A 23,544-nucleotide genomic window follows, 5' to 3' on the forward strand; every position below is an offset into this window, starting at 1 on the left:
AATCGGGACGTGAATCGGAATACAAATCGGGACGTGAATCGGAATACAAATCGGGACGTGAATCGGAATACAAATCGGGACGTGAATCTGAATACAAATCGGGACGTGAATCTGAATACAAATCGGGACGCGAATCGGAATACAAATCGGGACGCGAATCGGAATATAAATCGGGACGCGAATCGGAATGTGAATCGGAATATAAATCGGGACGTGAATCGGAATATAAATCGGGACGTGAATCGGAATATAAATCGGGACGTGAATCGGAATATAAATCGGGACGTGAATCGGAATATAAATCGGGACGTGAATCGGAATATAAATCGGGACGTGAATCGGAATATAAATCGGGACGTGAATCGGAATATAAATCGGGACGTGAATCGGAATATAAATCGGGACGTGAATCGGAATATAAATCGGGACGTGAATCGAAATACAAATCGGGACGTGAATCGGAATACAAATCGGGACGTGAATCTGAATACAAATCGGGACGTGAATCTGAATACAAATCGGGACGCGAATCGGAATACAAATCGGGACGCGAATCGGAATATAAATCGGGACGCGAATCGGAATATAAATCGGGACGCGAATCGGAATATAAATCGGAACGTGAATCTGAATACAAATCGGAACGTGAATCAGAATATAAATTGGAACGTGAATCAGAAAACGAATCGGAATACAAATCGGAACGTGAATCAGAATACGAATCGGAATACAAATCGGAACGTGAATCAGAATACGAATCAGGACGTGAATCGGAATATAAATCGGGACGTCAATCGGAATGTGAATCGGAATATAAATCGGGACGTGAATCGGAATATAAATCGGGACGTGAATCGGAATATAAATCGGAACGTGAATCTGAATACAAATCGGAACGTGAATCAGAATACGAATCGGAATACAAATCGGAACGTGAATCAGAATACGAATCAGAACGTGAATCGGAATACAAATCGGAACGTGAATCTGAATACAAATCAGAACGTGACTCGGAATACAAATCGGAACGTGAATCGTAATACAAATCAGAACGTGAATCGTAATACAAATCGGAATACAAATCGGAACGTGAATCGTAATACAAATCGGAATGTGAATCGGAATACAAATCGGAACGTGAATCGGAATACAAATCGGAACGTGAATCGGAATACAAATCGGAACGTGAATCGTAATACAAATCGGAACGTGAATCGGAATACAAATCGGAACGTGAATCGGAATACAAATCTGAACGTGAACCAGAATGTGAATCGGAACGTGAATTGGAAGACAAACCTGGAGTTTAGCAGTACTTTGGTTCTGAATTTGTCCCAATCACACTTGCACAGAGAGGAGTGAGATTCTTTTTTTTCCTTTGTCTGCCTGTCTGGTAATCAAACAAAATTGAAAATCATTCCAAACAGGAAACGTACTGTTTTTAGGACGACATAGAGGACACAAACAACAGGCACGAATAACTAATGTAACTTGTTCAATAAGGTGATGTAAAAGATGCTGCATCAATGGCAGTAAACTTCTGGAATGCTTTTTCAAACAAACTTTAACATCATTATTCTATTTTGATTGAAGTATACATGAACACTGCAAGGGGTACTGTTGGCTGATTTCCAAGCAGATAGAAGGTGGCCAAGCACGTGACGGTGAAAAGGGCAAAGAGAGGAAGTGAAAGAGCAGCAGAGCAAGAGTCAAGGATGTTTGGGATTTTTTGGTTCAGATTCTTCCAAAAGCACCAAATTTGGCCCATATGTTGCCCATACCATACTTTTTCGATTTTAGATGGGCGCCAAGACGGGCGCCCCCCGGGCCGCCATATTGGCGAAATCCAATTATGGCTGCCATCCGGGTTAGAGGTCAATCGTAGTTAAAAAATCAAAAGGGCTGGAATCATGAATAATACCACTTTTTTGGGGTTTTCGGGGTCAGGGAATCTGATTCTGATCTCATTTTGATGATTTCAGGTCATGGTCACCCCATTGTGGGTTCAAAGGTCAAATCAAAAGTGGTACTACTAAGAATTCAACAAATTATTCAGGAACAATTTTTATTAAAATACTTCAGGAATAACATCTGCTGAAAAAACGCCGCAATGTACGCTCAGGACATATCCGTGGAACTCGTCCAGTGAGAAGTTGTCCTGAGCTTTACTATCTATATTATCCACATCGTGGGTGGTGAAGACCTTGAGACGGCTGTTGGTTTGGTACCACCACCCCATCTTGAGCATGGCGAGCACACACCGCACACGCAACATCTCGCTTCACTTCCATGACGTGATTGTACGATACCGAGATACCTTGTTCATGGTCAATCCCACCTTCAGTTTGTGAGATATGTAAATATCCTTCCTGCCTTCATTCTCCTTGGAAAACTCAGCCCATTCAGGTAGGAGGTTGAGAAGGTGATCCTTGTATCGAGTTGAGTGTGGCTCTTTTTTGTCTCGGCATGGGTGACCTTGATCACTTATAAGCTTTTGATACATCTCGCGTAGCTCTGAGAGCTTAAATACGGTGGTGTCCGAATATTCGATCAGGGCTACAATTTGAGCGCAGATAATGGGATCAGAGGGCGGAGGTGCAGGACCCACCGATTTTCGTCGCTCGGCAGCGTGAGCGGAGTCTCGCAAACGTACATAACACTGATGGTGATAATCGGCATCAGCCGCATGTGCATCAGACGCTACGGCAACCAATCTGCCAAGTAAATGAAAGTTTTGTTCCTCTTCGCCCAACTCTTTAGATTGGCATCTACGACATTGGTTACTACCTTGTGGAGGTTGGCCTGGTCCTCCTCCTCACAGATTACACAACACTTGACATTGGCTGGAGGCTGAAATTCCCCAGATGACCTGATTTATTTGGGACTATTCTGAGAGCTGGCTTCTTTGTCTAGCTTCTCTCTCGCCCGTTTGACATGAGAACTACTACAATAACTCCTGCAAGTTTTGTGATACCTCGCCTTATGCGATTTAAGAGTTGCTGCAATACCTGAGCCATCATTCAACTGACGAATCGTGACATTGATACCAGAAGGAAGATTATTGGCATTGATAGCATTGAAGTCTTTGAGATCTCTCTCGAGTGATACAAGTCCCTCCTCCTTTGGAGTTTGCAATGCTTCTCCAGTTTTGTCCGATTGACAAAGACAACAGAGTCCCCAATTCATAATTTCGGTAGAGGACATAGTTCGACACTCATATTATGTAGGCTCGTCGTCGCGATGAACTTTCGTTTTGTCATCACGGCGACACGATAGCAAGCTGAGTCGCAGGTTCCGGATCCATTCCTGAACACGCAAGAACAGGGATAGGATAGTCTCGTGAGATCGGGTAGACGTCACAGCTCTGAATGGCATCATGCACCACCGCCGCTGCTGGACGCGTCAACACTCACAGACTTGGTATTATCTTAAAAATGAAACAAAAAGTTTATGATATTACGAGTCAAAATTAAAAACATTAAAAAAAAAACATTCAAGTCTTATTTTCCAAATGATCAATGGGTTTTTTTGATTGTTAACCCAGGTAGGCCATTGAGGCCTAGGCAGGCCATTTTTGAAATGACGCCCCAAAAACACCGGGTTTGACCCCAAAATGACCTTTAGGGTGACCTTGACCTCAAATCGTTGAAATAAAATCATAATCAGATTCCCCAAACCCCGAAAACCCCTAAAAAGTGGTATTGTTGTGGGCCGGGTATCGGCTGCGAGCACGATCGCTAGATGGAGCAGTCGAGTCGACTCCACCGAACACCCGGAATTCAGATCGTTACCCTCGGATAACTCAGAAGGTATGGGTCCCTTACAGGACCGTGAATTGTCAGTAATTCAACCACGTGGTACAGGGTTATTTACCAAACTTTAAAATACATAGAGGCCCATGTGGCGAGCTACCGAGGAATTCACACCCTCAACAGAGCTCGCACGGAACGAGCCGTTTCCGTGCTCGACCCGTGCATAACCCGAGCGGATGGTTACCGAGGTCCCGTCGGTCCAAATGCACAACTACAGCAACAACGGCCTTTTTAATCACCCAACACGCACTGTGCTAAACCAATGAAGGAAAGGACGAGGACGAGCTGAAACATTCAACAATAGGGGTATTTATTTACAATAGGGGGGGAAGGAACACATAAAGGGCAGAGTTAAACCGACTATAAAGGATGCAAATAATGTACAGCAAAAGCACTTAACCAGTTGCTACTTAAAGACGGGCCCACAGGGCACACATACGCACACACAAAATAAATGGACCTCAATGGTCTTTATTCGGCTCTCCAGCCGCGGAGGATAGTTCGGCTGGGAGTCAGGACGGCTGGCTACCTGGGCCGCGAGCGCGCGGCTGGACGTCCATCCCTTCCCGGAGCTCCGGTCGCCAAAAGACGGACCAGGGCAGCCAGACGCAGACCAGCGCCAGCGACTAGATGTGATCAGAGAACCAGACCAGCTTCGAGATGTGATCAGAGAGCCAGACCAGCGTCGAGATGCGATCAGAGAACCAGACCAGCGTCGAGATGCGATCAGAGAACCAGACCAGCGTCGCGATGCGATCAGAGAACCAGACCAGCGTCGAGATGCGATCAGAGAACCAGACCACGCACTCGAGTAGCGATCAGAGAACCAGACCACGCGCTCGAGCAGCGATCAGAGAACCAGACCACATGCTCGAGCGGTGATCAGAGAACCAGACCAGTGCCAACGAGCTGAGACCAGACCAGCGTCGAGATGCGATCCGAGAACCAGACCAGCGCCAGCGAGATGGAACCAGACCAGCGTCGAGCCGATCCGAGAACCAGACCAGCGCCAGCGAGATGGAACCAGACCAGCGTCGAGCCGACCAGAGAACCAGACCACGCGCTCGAGCAGACGGCGCAATTATTTTGTTCTCCTTTCTTTCGTCGTCCTTCTCGGGCGCCGTCCGCTCATGCGTGGCCTGCTCTCATTGGGCGGACCGCGTGTCATGGCTCCGCCTTCTTGCAAAAGACCGCCACGGCTCTGATCTGCTCGTCGCCCATTGGCCGCAAAATGACACATTCTCTCATTTGGCGCCAGGTCAGAACGAAACGCTTCGTGAGCACGTGAACAGCATGGACAATTCCTCAAGCAGTGTTGTTGTTGGCATTGTCATGAGTGTAAAAATCCTATCTATCAAATAACTGCGCAGCACATGTACACTTAATTCCCATTAGACACAGGGGATGGATTCTAACTAGAAACACATACTTATCGAAATAACTAAGCTATGGGGACGGCTGAAGGTTGAATGCAGTAAGCTTCCAGATTTGTAACAGTATTATTCATGATTCTAGCCCTTTTGATTATTTAACTACGATTGACCTCTAACCTCTATGTCTGTCAGGTCAGGTTCGATCTGTGACCTGCTACAGGTACCATGTAAACCTGTACTAACCTGTTCCATGGTCGGGTTGTCGGCGACTAAACCGTCTCCCCCACCAGGCTTTCTGGTGAGGAGGGTGTTTGGATATGGACACCCAGCAGGATTAAAAACAAAACCTGTCAAAGGGCGGAGGAGCTCCTTGTGAGCCAACGGCCATCCATATCTAGTGCCCAACTGTGTCTGCGGACGTCCTCCTGCAGTTGGGTCACTTCTTATTAGGTGGTTGGTGGCAGGATTTGCACTCCGGCCTCCGTAAAACCCTTCATTCTGCAAAACGCAAAAAAATCTGAAAACCCACTCCGTGGGAGTACCTCCTGTGCAGCTTCCCTTCGCAGGGCAGCTCACCGGATGACGGGATTGGGGCAAAGCCTTCGGGACCCCCAATCTTTGATAGGAGGGAAACCACGGGGTAACATCCCTGGGTCAGATTGCGGGAGAGTGTCGGAGTGGTGCTGAGGTGTCGTCCACCAGACGGCGGTCTCCTTGGATTAACCTGAGGCGGTCCCTTCGGGTGGGTGCCTGGAATGTCCTATCCCTAAGAGAGGATGATCACCTGTCTCGGATCTCGGTTCGGAGACCGGATTGCGGCGAGATAATGTTGGGTGGTTACACCTACTATTGGTCTGGTCGCTCTGATGGTTACCATACCCAAGGAGTTGCTGTAGCTGTGTCCAATAAGCTGACCCCAATGATAATTGAGGTAACACCGGTCAACGAGCATATTATGAGATTAAGGATTCGTCACTCCTTAGGTGTCATTTCCCTGGTCTCTGTTTATGCTCCGACTGAGGCGAGTGATCTCACCGTGAAGGATGCATTCTACGCCACACTCGAGTCTGTGGTTGATCAGTGCCCCAGACGAGATACACTTCTAGTCTTGGGGGATTTCAATGCATCGACTGGAACTGATAGGGATGGTTATGAGGTGTGTGTTGGTCCCCATGGGTCAGGAACTATGAACCAGAATGGCACTAAGTTCCTTGACTTTGCAAGAAGTCATGGACTTAGGGTGGCTGGTTCATGGTTTCAGCGCCCACAAGCTCATCGCTGGACTTGGTATTCCAACGCTGGCGTTGTGGCAAAGGAGATTGACCATGTCCTCATTGACGGTCGTTGGAGGATGATCCAGAACTGCAGGGTCTACCGGAGTGCTCAGTTCCTCAATACTGACCACAGGCTTGTTGTAGCAACTCTAAAGCTGCACCTTAAATCCTGGAGAATGGTACCATCCCAGCCGAGGCTGGATGTTGCCAAGCTCAGGGATGAGAGAGTAGCTGAGGAGTTTGTGAACAGGCTGAGTGGACACTTGGGGGGTCTGGGTGCTTTGGGGGGTCCTGAAGAGTTGTGGAGCGCCTTCAAGACCACCGTCCTTGATGTTGCCGGTGGATGCCTTGGAGCTCACCGCAGGGCAAAGAAGAATTTTGTCTCTCAAGGGACACTGGATACCATTGACCAGAGTCGCAGGGCCAGGCTGAATGGCAGAGCTGAGCTGTTCAGGGAGCTGAGGCGTAAAACTGTACGTGCACTGAGGGTGGACAAGGAGGCCGATGTGCGAGGAATCTGTGAGGGGGTAGAGCATCACCTGTGGACAGGTGATTCTCGTCCCGCTTACAGGGGAATTCGCGCATTACGTTCATCCAAGCCCATCCCTCGGAGCACTGCAGTTCGAGCAGAGAGTGGTGGGCTCTTGACAGAGGAGTCTGAAGTGAAGGCCCGCTGGGCCGGTTACTTTGAGCGGTTGTACCAGGCTGATCCCCCAACTGTCGAGTTGGACGTCAAGGGTGTTACAATCCCTGTTGCTGACCCTCGAATCAACTGTGGTCCACCTACGCTTGTGGAAACACGGGCTGCGGTGAACCAGTTGAAACGGGGCAAAGCTCCAGGGATCTGTGGCATCCATGCCGAACTTCTCAAGGCTGGTGGAAATGCTGCACTCGTGTCGTTGCATGCAGTTTTGTGCTCTGCCTGGAACACAGGCATCATCCCAACTGACTGGAAGAGGGGCCTTGTTGTCCCTCTCTGGAAAGGGAAGGGTGATCGCCAAGACTGCAACAACTACCGAGGGGTGACGCTGCTCTCAGTGCCGGGCAAGGTCTTTGCTCGGATAATTCTCGATAGGGTTCGCCACCATCTGCTTGAGCACCAGCGTCCAGAGCAGTCAGGCTTTACACCAAAGAGGTCAACGATTGACCGTATCCTTGCACTTCGTGTCCTCACCGAACGCAGATGAGAGTTTCGGCAGGGGCTGCTTGCAGCCTATGTTGATCTCTGTAAAGCGTTCGATTCAGTGAATCGGGATGTCCTCTGGAGGATTCTTGGTCTTCGTGGGGTGCCACCAAAACTGATCGATCTGATGTCTGAACTCTACTCTGGTACTGAGACTGCTGTGAAGTGTGGTGGTACCATCTCTGACTTATTTCCAGTTGTTACTGGAGTTCGTCAGGGATGTGTACTTGCCCCCACACTTTTCAGCACTTGTATGGACTGGATTCTAGGGAGGATGTCGGAGAGATCAAGTTGCGGTGCGTCATTTGGGAATGTCAAGATCTCGGACCTTGACTTTGCAGATGATGCAGTCATCTTTGCGGAGACTTCAGACATCCTCTTGGGGGCCCTCGAGGTGCTGAATGAGGAGTCGGAGCCGTTGGGATTACGGGTTTCTTGGGTCAAAACTAAGATCCAGGCTTTCGGTGACATCTTGGATGCTGCTGTCCTGTCTGTGTCTGTTTGTGGTGAGGATGTTGAGGTCGTGGAGAGATTCACTTACCTTGGCAGTGATATTCATGTCTCTGCTGGCTGCGAGTCAGAGGTCAATAGACGTCTGGGTCGGGCCTGGGGAGTCATGGATTCACTGGATCATGGGGTGTGGCGCTGCCGGTACCTGTGCGGGAGGACGAAAGTCCGAGTCTTCAGGTCCTTGGTACTTCCAGTCTTGCTCTATGGGTGCGAGTCTTGGACTCTGACCAAGGATCTGAGACGGAGACTTAATTCCTTTGGTACCAGGTCTCTTCGGAGAATCCTTGGCTATCGCTGGTCGGATTTTGTGTCCAACGAGCGGTTGCTGAGAGAGACTCGGATGAGATTTGTTACCTGCATAGTCCCTGAGCGTCAGTTGCGGCTGTATGGACATGTGGCTCGTTTTCCTGACTCTGATCCTGCTCACCAGATTCTCTCAGCGAGGGAGTCTCATGAGTGGAGGAGGCCAGTGGGTCGACCACGTGCCTCGTGGTTGCAACAGGTTGACCATCATCTCAAGGAGATGGGGATGGGCCTGGCATCTGCCTGGGGGATGGCCAGACGGAAGCCCCTGGAGTACCGGCGGAAAGTGGACGCAGCGACGTGCTGTTCTGGCACATGCTCCCATACCTGACCTGACCTGACCTCTAACCCGGATGGCGGCCATAATTGGATTTCGCCGTCTTGGCTCCCATCTAAAATCGAAAAGTATGGCATGGGCGACATATGGGCCAAATTTGGTGCTTTTGGAAGAATCTGAACCAAACAGTCCCTATAATTCCCTAACATGCCTGACTACAAGTTTTTATGGCATGTGAGCTGATGCTGTCTGGTCCAGTAGCAGAGTCAGAGTCGAGGGTTGGTAGAACCTTCTAAGGTGCAAAAGACACATGGTCCAGCAGCAGTTGGGTATGACAGGGAAGTATGGGTGTGGAGAGTGAGGGGTTGGGGACACACAGAATTGAGGCATTCGGCCTTCCCATGATTGGAGTTGGCTGTGATGCCATTTGAAGAGAGGGAATGAGAGCTGTTAGGGTTAGGACCAGACCACGCACTCCAGAGATAAACTTAACAAGGTGCCACCAGGTTTTAGAGGAGGGAGACAAGTTTGAAAGTTAAATCTTGAGGTTGGATAGATGTTGTTTTCTTGCTCTCCTGAGAGTGGACACATACTTGTTGCAGGAATTGTGGAATGAGCTGAGATTGCCTTCAGTTGGGTTTGCTTTCCAGGAAGAGAAGGCAAGTATTCAGTGTACCATGCATGCGAAGAAGGGATGGATAATTGAAGATGAGATGGGATGGATCTCTGCATGAGAGAGAGATAGAGATAGAGATAGAGATAGAGATAGAGATAGAGATATATATATTCTGGAGAAGAATTCCCAGGCTGAGTTAACATCAGGGCAGTAGATATGGGAGACCAGTCCTGAAGAGAGATGGCTGCTTGCAGTCCCTGCTAATCTGCTTGAGTGAAATTCCAGACTCACCGGTGTTGAGACAGCTCTCTGATAATAGCCAGAGAGATGTTTACCTCCACAATTGCATGATCAGATTAATCAATTGGAGCAGAAAAAGAGGTGTTGAGGAGGGGGAAAGCTGAGAGGGTGTGTGGTGGTGGGGGCTTGGGGGGGGTGGAGGGATGGGGAGGGGGAGAACCGAGAGTGGAAGATGAAGGGGATAGCAGGGAGTGGGAGGATACTGACATGGAGGAGCTTGCCATCATTAACGGATGTGAGGGGAAATCGATTGGAGTGTGCACCGAGCCATAGCCTCTGGAAGATTGACTTCGCAGAATTCCCAAAGTGGACGGACATACAATGGGGGTGTAAGAATAAGAGTCCACTTCAATCAATGCCAAGCTTTCTCAAATCACGATTTCCAACTCAAACGTGTCATATTATTGAAGATATGTACATCCATATCGTTTAATTATCTCCATCACCAAAGGTGGGCAAAGATTATGTTTTCCCCCTTTCTGTTTGTCTGCTGTCTTTTTGTCTGCCTGTGAACATGATATCTTAAAAATTTATAGACAGATGTGGACGAAACTTGGTAGACAGGTCAGGTGTGTGACAAGAAAGAATTGATTCGATTTTGGTGAAGATCAGGATCTGGATGGAACAATTTTTTGACCCTTGTGGTGATGAAGTCTCAGTCGACCCCTGTGAGTATGTCTATTAATTACATACTGTTTCAATGTGAGTTGGACCGTGAGTACGTCTATTAATTACTTATTATTGGACCTTGACTATGTCTATTAATTATGGACTATTGGAACATACCTTTTAGACATGTAAACCTTTGAAGCCCTTAAACTTGTTGGATCCCTTCGACCTTTGAGACCATATAAAACCTTTTAAACTCTTTTTACCTTTCATACCCTTTAGACCTTTTACGATCCTTTATACCCTTCAAACCGTTAAACCCTTTAAGACCCAAAAAGACCTTTTTGAACTCCAAGATCCATAAGACCCCAAATACCCTTTAGAACCTTTATCACCCTAACACCTCGAAGACCCTTGAGACCTCAAAGATCAGCAAGACCCTTAAAAGCCCCTAAAACCCTATAGACCCTGAAGACCCTTTATAACCCTAAGATGGGTTGAGACCCTTAAGACCTTTGAGACCCTTAAGACCCCAAAGACCTTCTACAGCCCTAAGACCCTTTAGGACCCCTAAAACCCTTTACACATCTTAAGACCCATAAGATTCTTCAGTCAGACCCCTTAAGACCCCTAAGACCATGAATACCCTTTTGGACCCTAAGACCCTATAAACCCCATTAGAACCCTTAGTCCCCAAAGACCCAATATACCCCATTAGACCTTCTGTCTGATGGTTTTCTGCAATAACACTTGCGGTTCACCAGTCATAATTGAAAGCCCCCCCCCCCACTGATAAACCACCTCAATACCAAGCTAAAAGGGTGCAAAATAGAATCAAATGATCAAATTTTTCTTTTCTTTATTTTCAGGTTCTGTTCATCTTGGTTCGTGGAATAGAAAAAGCCCCACTTTGCATCGAAAAAGCCCCATGTGGCAAAGAAAAAACGGTGTCCATGACAACAATTTCATTCCATTATCATCAAATGGGATATTTTTGTGATTTTATTATTGCTCAATCTCAGGAATTTTTTAAGATATCAGATTGAAACTCACACAGCTTAGTTGTAGGTATGTGTAATATATGTTTATGAAATCTGGTCAAAATTAGTCAAAGATCAGGGTCAATGTCATCCAAAACATGTGAAACACCCATTAGGTGGAAATTAGAAAATGTATCAACCAATTTTGTTTTGCACAATGTTCTATCATGTAAAACGCTTGATAGATCAAATCTTCCAAATCACCAAATTTCGGTTTCCATGGCAACAATTGGTTATTTGGATTTCGCAAGTATCATGCTGTGCACGGCATCTTTCTGTTTACTTGGCAAAAAAATTTTTTTGACAAGTATGTTGATCAGTCCTGTTGTTTGTTTGTCTGTCCTTTAATCGCCTACAGGTTACAATTTTAAACTGATCTTCACGAAACCCCACCAAATGGTGGAGTTGGTGGTCCGACAGAATTCGATTTATTTTTGAGGTCAAAAGGTCAAAAGGTCATCACAGGCCAAAGGTCAACAACTTTTTCTGATTTCTAAAATCGTCAATATTCATCCAATTGACTTCAAATTTGAAGATGATTTGCATATCAGGTCACTGAATTCAACCACCAACTATGTTTGAGGTCAACATAGGTCAAAAGGTCAAAATAAGCTAAAAGGTCAACATAGGCCAAATTTCTAAACTTGTCGATTTCATCTGATTGACTTGAAATTTGAAGAGCATTTCCATATCAGCTCACTGAATTCAACCATTTATTATTTTTCAGGTCAACATTGCCAAAAGGTCAACAAGGTCCAAATTTCGAAAATAATTCAGTTTTCATCCTTGAAGACCATTTGCATATCGGCTTATTTAATTCAAGCACCAATTATTTTTGAGGTCAACATAGGCCAAAAGGTAAACATAGGCCACATTTATATAATTGTCAATTATCATCCGATTCACTTGAAATTTAAATTGGACTTTTATTTCAGTTCACTGAATTCAACCATCAATTATTTTGAGGGCAAACGCTCAACATAGGCCTAATTTCTTAAATTGAGAGATCGGGCTAAAGACTCTAAATATGATATCTAAAAAAGTTATTGACATTATTACAAAATTAGGTGGATTTGAGTTGGTTTGGTGACGAGAACAAGCCAATTCAATTTTGGTTCAGATCCAGCCAGTCAATGGCATACAAAACATGAACTCTTCAGCCCGGCAGAGGTAAGTGCTCTTCCGAGTGCCGTTCTACTTCGTTCTGTTTTGCCAAGTTGTCACTCTATGAGTGTTTTTTCATTTGTGTGTTTATTTGTCTGTGAGCAGGATATCTCAAAAAGTTATGGACGGACTTGGACGAAAATTGGTGGACAGGTTGGGTGTGTGACACAGAATACTTGATTCGATTTTGGTGAAGATTCGGATTCAGATGCGAGAATTTAATAATTTTTATGTGAGTCTTCACGATCATCAGTCAGGTCAGGTTCGATCTGTGACCTGCTACAGGTACCATGTAAACCTGTACTAACCTGTTCCATGGTCGGGTTGTCGGCGACTAAACCGTCTCCCCCACCAGGTTTTCTGGTGAGGAGGGTGTTTGGATATGGACACCCAGCAGGATTAAAAACAAAACCTGTCAAAGGGCGGAGGAGCTCCTTGTGAGCCAACGGCCATCCATATCTAGTGCCCAACTGTGTCTGCGGACGTCCTCCTGCAGTTGGGTTACTTCTTATTAGGAGGTTGGTGGCAGGATTTGCACTCCGGCCACCGTAAAACCCTTCATTCCGCAAAACGCAAAAACGCAAAAAAATCTGAAAACCCACTCCGTGGGAGTACCTCCTGTGCAGCTTCCCTTCGCAGGGCAGCTCACCGGATGACAGGATTGGGGCAAAGCCTTCGGGACCCCCAATCTTTGATAGGAGGGAAACCACGGGGTAACATCCATGGGTCAGATTGCGGGAGAGTGTGTCGGAGTGGTGCTGAGGTGTCGTCCACCAGACGGCGGTCTCCTTGGGTTAACCTGAGGCGGTCGCTTCGGGTGGGTGCCTGGAATGTCCTATCCCTAAGAGAGGATGATCACCTGTCTCTGTTATCATCTGAGCTCAAGCGTTTGGACATCGGGATTGCAGCTCTCTCTGAGGTTCGGAGACCGGATTGCGGCGAGATAATGGTGGGTGGTTACACCTACTATTGGTCTGGTCGCTCTGATGGTTACCATACCCAAGGAGTTGCTGTAGCTGTGTCCAATAAGCTGACCCCAATGATAATTGAGGTAACACCGGTCAACGAGCGTATTATGAGATTAAGGATTCGCCAATCCTTAGGTGTCATTTCCCTGGTCTCTATTTATGCTCTGACTGAGGCGAGTGATCTCACCGTGAAGGACACATTCTACGCCACACTCGAGTCTGGTTGATCAGTGCCCCAGACGAGATACACTTCTAGTGTTGGGGGATTTCAATGCATCGACTGGAACTGATAGGGATGGTTATGAGGTGTGTGTTGGTCCCCATGGGTCAGGAACTATGAACCAGAATAGCACTAAGTTCCTTGACTTTGCAAGAAGTCATGGACTTAGGGTGGCTGGTTCATGGTTTCAGCGCCCGCAAGCTCATCGCTGGACTTGGTATTCCAACGCTGGCGGTGTGGCAAAGGAGATTGACCATGTCCTCATTGACGGTCGTTGGAGGATGATCCAGAACTGCAGGGTCTACCGGAGTGCTCAGTTCCTCAATACTGACCACAGGCTTGTTGTAGCAACTCTAAAGCTACACCTTAAATCCTGGAGAATGGTACCATCCCAGCCTAGGCTGGATGTTGCCAAGCTCAGGGATGAGAGAGTAGCTGAGGAGTTTGCGAACAGGCTGAGTGGACACTTGGGGGGTCTGGGTGCTTTGGGGGGTCCTGAAGAGTTGTGGAGCACCTTCAAGACCACCGTCCTTGATGTTGCCGGTGGATGCCTTGGAGTTCACCGCAGGGCAAAGAAGAATTTTGTCTCTCAAGGGACACTGGATACCATTGACCAGAGTCGCAGGGCCAGGCTGAATGGCAGAGCTGAGCTGTTCAGGGAGCTGAGGCGTAAAACTGTATGTGCACTGAGGGTGGACAAGGAGGCCTATGTGCGAGGAATCTGTGAGGGGGTAGAGCATCACCTGTGGACAGGTGATTCTCGTCCCGCTTACAGGGGAATTCCCGCATTACGTTCATCCAAGCCCATCCCTCGGAGCACTGCAGTTTGAGCAGAGAGTGGTAGGCTCTTGACAGAGGAGTCTGAAGTGAAGGCCCACTGGGCCGGTTACTTTGAGCGGTTGTTCCAGGCTGATCCCCCAGCTGTCGAGTTGGACGTCAAGGGTGTTACAATCCCTGTTGCTGACCCTCGAATCAACTGTGGTCCACCATCGCTTGTGGAAACACGGGCTGCGGTGAACCAGTTGAAACGGGGCAAAGCTCCAGGGATCTGTGGCATCCATGCTGAACTTCTCAAGGCTGGTGGAAATGCTGCACTCGTGTCGTTGCATGCAGTTTTGTGCTCTGCCTGGAACACAGGCATCATCCCAACTGACTGGAAGAGGGGCCTTGTTGTCCCTCTCTGGAAAGGAAAGGGTGATCGCCAAGACTGCAACAACTACCGAGGGGTGACGCTGCTCTCAGTGCCGGGCAAGGTCTTTGCTCGGATAATTCTTGATAGGGTTCGCCACCATCTGCTTGAGCACCAGCGTCCAGAGCAGTCAGGCTTTACACCAAAGAGGTCAATGATTGACCGTGTCCTTGCACTTCGTGTCCTCACCGAACGCAGACGAGAGTTTCGGCATGGGCTGCTTGCAGCCTATGTTGATCTCTGTAAAGCGTTCGATTCAGTGAATCGGGATGTCCTCTGGAGGATTCTTGGTCTTCGTGGGGTGCCACCGAAACTGATCGATCTGATGTCTGAACTCTACTCTGGTACTGAGAGTGCTGTGAAGTGTGGTGGTACCATCTCTGACTTATTGCCAGTTGTTACTGGAGTCCGTCAGGGATGTGTACTTGCCCCCACACTTTTCAGCACTTGTATTGACTGGATTTTTGGGAGGATGTCGGAGAGATCAAGTTGCGGTGCATCGTTTGGCAATGTCAAGATCTCGGACCTTGATTTTGCAGATGATGCAGTCATCTTTGCGGAGACTTTAGACATCTTCTTGGGGGCCCTCGAGGTGCTGAATGAGGAGTCGGAGCCGTTGGGATTACGGATTTCTTGGGTCAAAACTAAGATCCAGGCTTTCGGTGACATCTTGGATGCTGCTGTCCTGCCTGTGTCTGTTTGTGGTGAGGATGTTGAGGTCGTGGATGGATTCACTTACCTTGGCAGTGATATTCATGTCTCCTCAGGTCGTGAGCCGGAGGTCAATAGACGTCTGGGTCGGGCCTGGGGAGTCATGGATTCACTGGATCATGGGGTGTGGCGCTGCCGGTACCTGTGCGGGAGGACGAAAGTCCGAGTCTTCAGGTCCTTGGTACTTCCAGTCTTGCTCTATGGGTGCGAGACTTGGACTTTGACCAAGGATCTGAGACGGAGACTTAATTCCTTTGGTACCAGGTCTCTTCGGAGAATCCTTGGCTATCGCTGGTCGGATTTTGTGTCCAACGAGCGGTTGCTGAGAGAGACTCGGATGAGATTTGTTACCTGCATAGTCCGTGAGCGTCAGCTGCGGCTGTATGGACATGTGGCTCGTTTTCCTGACGCTGATCCTGCTCACCAGATTCTCTCAGCGAGGGAGTCTCATGAGTGGAGGAGGCCAGTGGGCCGACCACGTGCCTCATGGTTGCAGCAGGTTGACCATCATCTCAAGGAGATGGGGATGGGCCTGGCATCTGCCTGGGGGATGGCCAGACGGAGGCCCCTGGAGTACCGGCGGAAAGTGGACGCAGCGACGCGCTGTTCTGGCACATGCTCCCATACCTGACCTGACCTTCACGATTGAGAGATGAGGCCAAAAACTATGTATAGCATGATACTGTGTTTCAAAACGCTGGAGACGTGTTATGACAAAACTAGGTGGATGAGTTGGGTCGGTGACAAGAACAAGCCGATTTAATTTTGGTTTAGGGCCAAATCCAGATCCGGATCCGGCATATCGGTGGGGTACAAAACATAAATTGTTCAGCCTGGTTGAGGTATGCACTCTACCGAGTGCCGTTCTAGTTATTATTACTGTTATTATTAACTGTTTGTGTGCTGTTGGCCATGACCGTGGCCTGCGTCGTTCAACAATGTGTTGTTATAAAATGTTCCTATTTAAAAGTTTGTTCCTATGATTGCCTTTTAAAAATAGACGTTTTATTCAGTTTGCCTGAAAAAAAACACACCATCTTTTCATATTGCACCCTGGAGAAAATTCAGCACTCAAACAGTTAATATTATTATTTTGAAAATAATGTTGATATTATTATTATACCATTATAATCGGATGCAATAGATTAACTTCTGGTGAATTATTTTTACTTCCGGTAGGTGTGCATCGCAGCGACTCTTTGCCTATACAATGCCCATATATATGTAACTATACATATATGATGTGTACATCGAATTTTCTTCGAATTCCCCTCATGAGTCATTCCATCTGAAATCACCAAATTTAAGGAAATGTTCCCAGTTGACCCCCTCAGATTTACTTTAAACTTTCATAAAATAGTTCCCAGGTATCAAAATGAAGCTTCGTAAAATTTTAGGTCCATAGATGCGGTCAACTCCGAGATATTGAGGGTTGAAAATGTGGTTGTGGCCCTATTTTTTGGTCGTTGCGAGCATCACAAAATGAACAGCTACTTTTAAACTCCCACAACTTTTTTTAATATTTATGCTGGAGCCTTGAAATTTGCAGAGATTATTCTTCTATAACTGCTCTGTAAGAAACAAACATAAAACAAAGTATACCTCTATTAAATTTTATGACCTGATCAGTTGAAATAAAAAAAAAAATGTTGGTTTTGTATGAAGACCCAACTTTGAGACCCCATATATTTTTATTGACCCATCCCAGAAGCTTGAATAACTGTGTAATTTTTTCAGGTAATAACTGTATGGTAGTAGTATTCAAATACATGTTTACTTTTCTTAACGAGTCATATAGAATACAGTCATGATCCCTCAAAAATTGAAAATTTTCATTTTTCCCCGAAATTCAGGTGAGGATTGCAAATATATGACAAGGTATACCACTTCAAATTGTTCACCATTGGAAAGAGCATATTCAAGTTTACAAAAGTTTCAAATATCAAAGTGGTATAACGTTTCTATCAATATTTTAAAAATATTTGAATAAATGATGTTCTGCCAGTGCTGTGCGCGTTGTGTGTGCTATTTAATGAACAGTCCTTTCACATGTAGTACATATGTGTAGTACATGTATAATATATATACAATGTACATACATATCATCTGCTATTAGGATACCATGAACACAATACTTTGAAATTTGAATTTGTAATTCTTTGTTTCTCATTTGTAAATAGCAAGAGCTTAACTCATCTGGCTGGGTCTAAAAATAGAACTCGGGAATAGTGGCTGATCTGCTGATGTCAGCAGTGTATATAGTTACATTCAAGGGAGGACATTTGTTGGGTTCCTTTGGTCCATGTGATGAAAGCTATTGATGCTCCCCTAACGTCAACTGGGAGGCAGTACAGGCTCGCACCTGACTTGGAAAAGCAGATCAAGGACCTATTCAAATCATTTACGTGAAATGTTTTATTACATTGTTATTGCAGTATGTGATATATTTTTGTATTATTAATTTGAATCATAGAACTAATCATTCATGATTACCATGGTTCCCACACCATGCACACACTTACTTCATGTATTCACGACTGTGTTAACAACAGTTTTAAAAAAAATAGAAAATATATTTTTTTAATATACCACTTTGATATTTGACACTTTTGTAAACTTGAATATGCTCTTTCCAATGGTGAACAATTCGAAGTGGTATACCTTGTCATATATTTGCAATCCTCACCTGAATTTCGGGGAAAAAATGAAAATTTTCGATTTTTGAGGGATCATGACTATTATATATGACTGATTAATAAAAGTAAACATGTATTTGAATACTACTACCATACACTTATTACATGAAAAAATTTCAAGCTTCTGGGATGGGTCAATAAAAATATATGGGGTCTCAAAGTTGGGTCTTCATACAAAACCAACTTTTTTTTCTGGATTTCAACTGATCAAGTCATAAAATTTAAGAGAGGTATACTCAGTTTTATGTTTGTTTCTTACAGATCAGTTATAGAAGAATAATCTCTGCAAATTTCAAGGCTCTAGCATTGATATTAAAAAAGTTGTGGGAGTTTAAAAGTAGCCGTTCATTTTGTGATGCTTGCAACGACCATAAAAATAGGGCCAATATATATACTAGTACGTGCCCGTAAAAAAAAAAAAAAAAATTAATATTCAAACCGCGAGCAACAAACAACAACCACACAGGCCGTTTCTTCGCTCCCGCGTGCCCGTACGTGCGTGGCCCAGAAATTCGCATATTATTTGCAGTTACGATTATTCGAAATTTAGTTTTAATACCCAATTATTCAATTAGCGCCAAAGTATTTTACCTTTTCGCAATGTTGTGGCAAGGAAAAACAAAAAGAGAAGAGAGAGAAAAAAAAATACTTCCTGGTTCGGAGCATACCAGCACTCTGATGTTACCGAAATTTATACACCATCTAATATGAAAATGATCATAACTTGGGGCATTGTGTTTACCTATAAATGCGCATAAGAAATCGAGAAATTATTAGAATACACGAAGTCATCATTATCCGGAAGCCCGTACGTTGTAACCCGTAATTGGGAACGTGGCTGAGCTTCCCTTCCCCATCGGCCACGCCCACGCAACAACGTGTCTTGTCATTGGTTTGGTGAATAAATGGCCATAACTTGGGAAGCACTTGTCCGATTAATATCAAACCTTGAAAAGGCACATCCTCAGGTCCCCAGCAATATATCTGGCAAGTTTCAATTAGATCGGACCAGTGGTTGTCGAGAAACAGCAGTCACACACACACACACACACACACACACACACACACACACACACACACACACACACACACACACACACACACACACACACACACACACACACACACACACACACACACACACACACACACACACACACACACACACACACACACACACACACACACACACACACACCTGGAATTATAGATGTATATATACATTTTTATATTTATATATATATATATTTATATATATGTACATATACTTAAAGCCTGGTGTGTTGGCGCAGTGGTTCGGGCAGCGGCTTGGGATCCAAAAGGTCCTGAGTTCAAGCCCCGTTGGGCCACTGAATTAATACACCAGGGGGTTGACTCAGCCTGTCATCCTTCCGAGGTCGGCGAAATGAGTACCAGTGTACTGGGCCGGTGTATACCCCGGTTAAAATAGGTGTACCATATCCCTGTGTCGTAAGAGGCGACCAGGGTTGTGTCAGGAAGGGCATCCGGCGTAAAACATGTGCCAAATCACTATGCGGATCATACGGATGATCCGCTGTGGCGTCCCCTAACGGGAGCAGCCGAAAGAAGAAGGCACATATATATATATATATATATATATATATATATATATATATATATATATATATATATATATATATATATATATATATATATATATATATATTTATATATATATATATATATATATATATATTTATATATATATATATATTTATATATATATATATATTTATATATATATATATATTTATATATTTATATATATTTATATATTTATATATATTTATATATTTATATATATATATATATATATATATATATTTATATATTTATATATATATATATATATTTATATATATATTTATATATATATTTATATATATATTTATATATATATTTATATATATATATATATATTTATATTTATATATTTATATTTATATATTTATATTTATATATTTATATATTTATATATTTATATTTATATATATATTTATATATATATATATTTATATATACATACATATACATATACTGTATATGTATATCGAAGTAGGTAAGAAGGGAAAAGGAACAACAGTGCGATGATTGAGAAATCGAATGAAATGAGCAAGTGGTGAGAAGAGCAGCTGAACGGGGCAAATGGACGCTCCGGGCTGCGAACGTTACTCCAAGACGGGGAAAAGCAAATAAAATGGGAATTCCTCCATATATTTTACAGTTAAGCCAAAAGTAACAAAATCGACTGAAAATGTAAAATGAAGGTGAAAACGATCGAGATGGCAGGGCTGTCGTCATCAGCTCTGCCACAGAATTTGGGGCAATTCTCCCCCCCCCCTTTGCAACCCCTGGGGGGAGGAGGGAGTACGGAGCAGCAAACATACATCAACTAAAGACAGACACACGATTGTGCATATTTTAGGGTGATGATGATGATGATGATGCTGATGATGAAGCCCTCTCGTGTTGTCAACATGGCTCTCAAGTGTCCGTCCACCCATGTTATGGAGCGGTACGCCATATTGAGCGGTTGTGTCCGAATATAATTAATTATGTTTGGCCCGTACAACATTCAATCAAACAATGATCCCAAAAAGCATGGAATCTATCAATTTTCCACTTGCTAAATAATGAATCACTCATTCAAACTTTTCATGAAATATATCAAATCAATTGCAAGGTAAACTGATTGGTAATCATTTGTGAGTATACACATTCTTTGTTTTTCGATCACGGGTTGTGCTACATTAAGTAAACAAGTAACAGACGATTAACCATCCACCCTTGGCCATGTCGTGGAACGTCGGCCGAGCTCCTCACTTTTTCCTTTTCTTCCGCCCTGACTTTTTCACCTTTATTCACTTTTTAAACCGTTTTCTCCAGAACCGCTTGAGCGATTGATGCACTTTGAACATAGGAGCGCTGACCCATGGATAATTTTGAAACAAAGTTACATGATGATTGGATGGAAAATGCTGCCGGCATTCCAAAAAGTCTGTTTTCTGCAGGCAGGGGTTGCATGGTGTTTCACATATCAGGAAAGCCTGGTGTTGGCTTCACGGTTTAATGAGATGGCTTGTTTTAGATCTTAGGGTCTTGAGTTCAAGTCCCTTTTTATAGTTTAAATAACACCAGGTGGGTTGACTCAGCCTGTCATCCTACCAAGGTCGGAAAAAATGAGTACCAGCATGTTGGTAACAGGAGCACCACATCAGTGGCACAGCCGTACTTCCAGAAAATGATGCAACCAGCAGCCACAGGCTGCATGCGAAAGATCAACGACAACATATATTAAAATAACGGGATAATGGATATTATACGAGAGGAGAGTTTGGAATTGATGATGAGGGAGGGAAGGATAAAGTTTGAGAGATGATTGGACGAATAAAACTCGCCAAACAATCAATCACCAAGTTCTTATCAAGCTCTCAGCAAACACTCACCAATTTCTCATGAAGTACTCACCAAACATTCACCTCTCATCAAAGTCTAACCACTCCTCAGATACTTACAAAACGCTCATCAAACACTCACCAAATATTCACCAAGCTCTCATCAAACACTCACCAAGCAAGTGTGAAAACCTCTCATATTTCAAACCACTAAACACCGCAAAACCACTCCGCCACCCTCCCTTCCAGTGCATCACATGGCTGCGAGCTGCGACTGCGAGTAGCAACATTGGCTGAGGGCATGGCTGTGCCACTGATGCACTGCCCTCCACACAGTGGCTTGCAAAAGTAATCACCTCCTACTAATAATGCCCCATTTAGATGAATTACAAATTACATACAAGCAATATTTCCAAACGAACTTTTTTATTCATAATTGAAAATGTCAAACTAAACACTTATAGTTAGAGGAGCTTACATGTTCGGAATACCTGGAAAAAACGTGGACAAATAAAAATTTACTGGTTGTAAAAGTATTCAGACCCTTAATAGGTGAGTACTTTGTGGAAGCACCTTTTCAGCAATGAGTGCTTGTGGGTATGTCTCTACCAGCTTTTGCACAGTGAGGTGGTGAAATATTTGTCCATTCCACACTTGAAAATTGCTCTCGTTCTGCCAAGTTTAATGGGGATCGTCGATGGACTGCAATCTTAAAGTCTCACCTTAAATGTTCAATTGGGTTCAAGTCAGGACGTTGACTGGGCCACTCAAGAACATTTATTTTCTTCTTCTGATTCAGACACTCCAGTATGGCTTCAGCTTTGTGCTTCGGATCATTGTCCTGATGGATTGTGAATCTCAGACCCAGTTTCAGATTCATGGCTGACTCAAGCAGGTTTTCATCAATGATTCTTCTGTACTTTGCACCGTTCATTGTCCCTTCTATCCTAACAAGCTTGCCAGTCCCTGCTGATGAAAAGCAGCCCCATACCGTGATGCTGCCACCACAGTGCTTGACGGTAGGGATGGTGTTGACTTAGTGACATGCAGAGTTAGACTTGCGTGAGATGTAACGCTCTGAATTGAGACCAATATGTTCATTTTTGAATCGAGACCTTCCCTGAACGGTGCTTCTCCACCACTTTATGTCTGACTTCTTTGAAAAGCTCCTTGGTCTTCATGTTTACCTTGTTGACTGACCAAGTGAGTTGCACCATAAAACTTCTGAGATAATTGGAAGAGCTTAATTTTTAAATTTAACCACTGATTACATACAGGTGAAACCTATTACACTTATTTTGTAATCTTACAAACAAATAATTTTCTCCTGAAGTGATTTAGGGTTAGGGTTGAGGTTCATGAGGGTAGCAAACGTCATGGATCACGATATTTTATACCATAGTTAACGTCCACCAACTAATGTCATCTTTAACGTCTACCAATTAATACCGGCAGATGGGACAACCGTTTGACATCCATCCGAGGGATGGCCCACACATTGATCAATCACCCTACCTGTGAAACACCAGGCTGACGGTTTAGAGCTGGGCCGAGATTCAAACCCAGGCTAGACGGTTCAGAGGCAAGTGTACGTACTTCTAGGGTTGAGACCATCCTTCTACATCCAGACTCCTCCAATGATCCAGCTCGGCTTCCAATATGCACCACGAATCTTGGTGGTGAGGATGAGACAATTAAGTCGTTGATGTCGCCGGGTTCCTTTGACTTTTTATACTAGAAGGCCGTGCACTCGCCAGTCCCAAGGACTTTAAATATCGATGCCAGGCTCGAGGCATCTGCAGTTTGAATCCCGACCCAGCTCTAAACTGCCACTCTGGTGTGTCACAGGCAGGGTGATGCATCAATGTGTGTGCCATCCCTTG

General features: G+C 44.8%; 1 protein-coding gene across 1 annotated transcript in view; it reads left to right on the forward strand.

Annotated features, from left to right (window-relative positions):
• The window catches only part of LOC147022656 (uncharacterized), a 139,544-nt gene that overhangs the window by 52,987 nt on the left and 63,013 nt on the right, over positions 1–23,544 (forward strand). The gene's annotated exons all lie outside the window — the stretch shown is intronic.

The sequence above is a fragment of the Eptatretus burgeri genome, chromosome 7 (genome assembly GCF_056783735.1).
Source record: "Eptatretus burgeri isolate ZD-2024b chromosome 7, Ebu_testis_v1, whole genome shotgun sequence".
Classification (NCBI taxonomy): domain Eukaryota; kingdom Metazoa; phylum Chordata; class Myxini; order Myxiniformes; family Myxinidae; genus Eptatretus; species Eptatretus burgeri.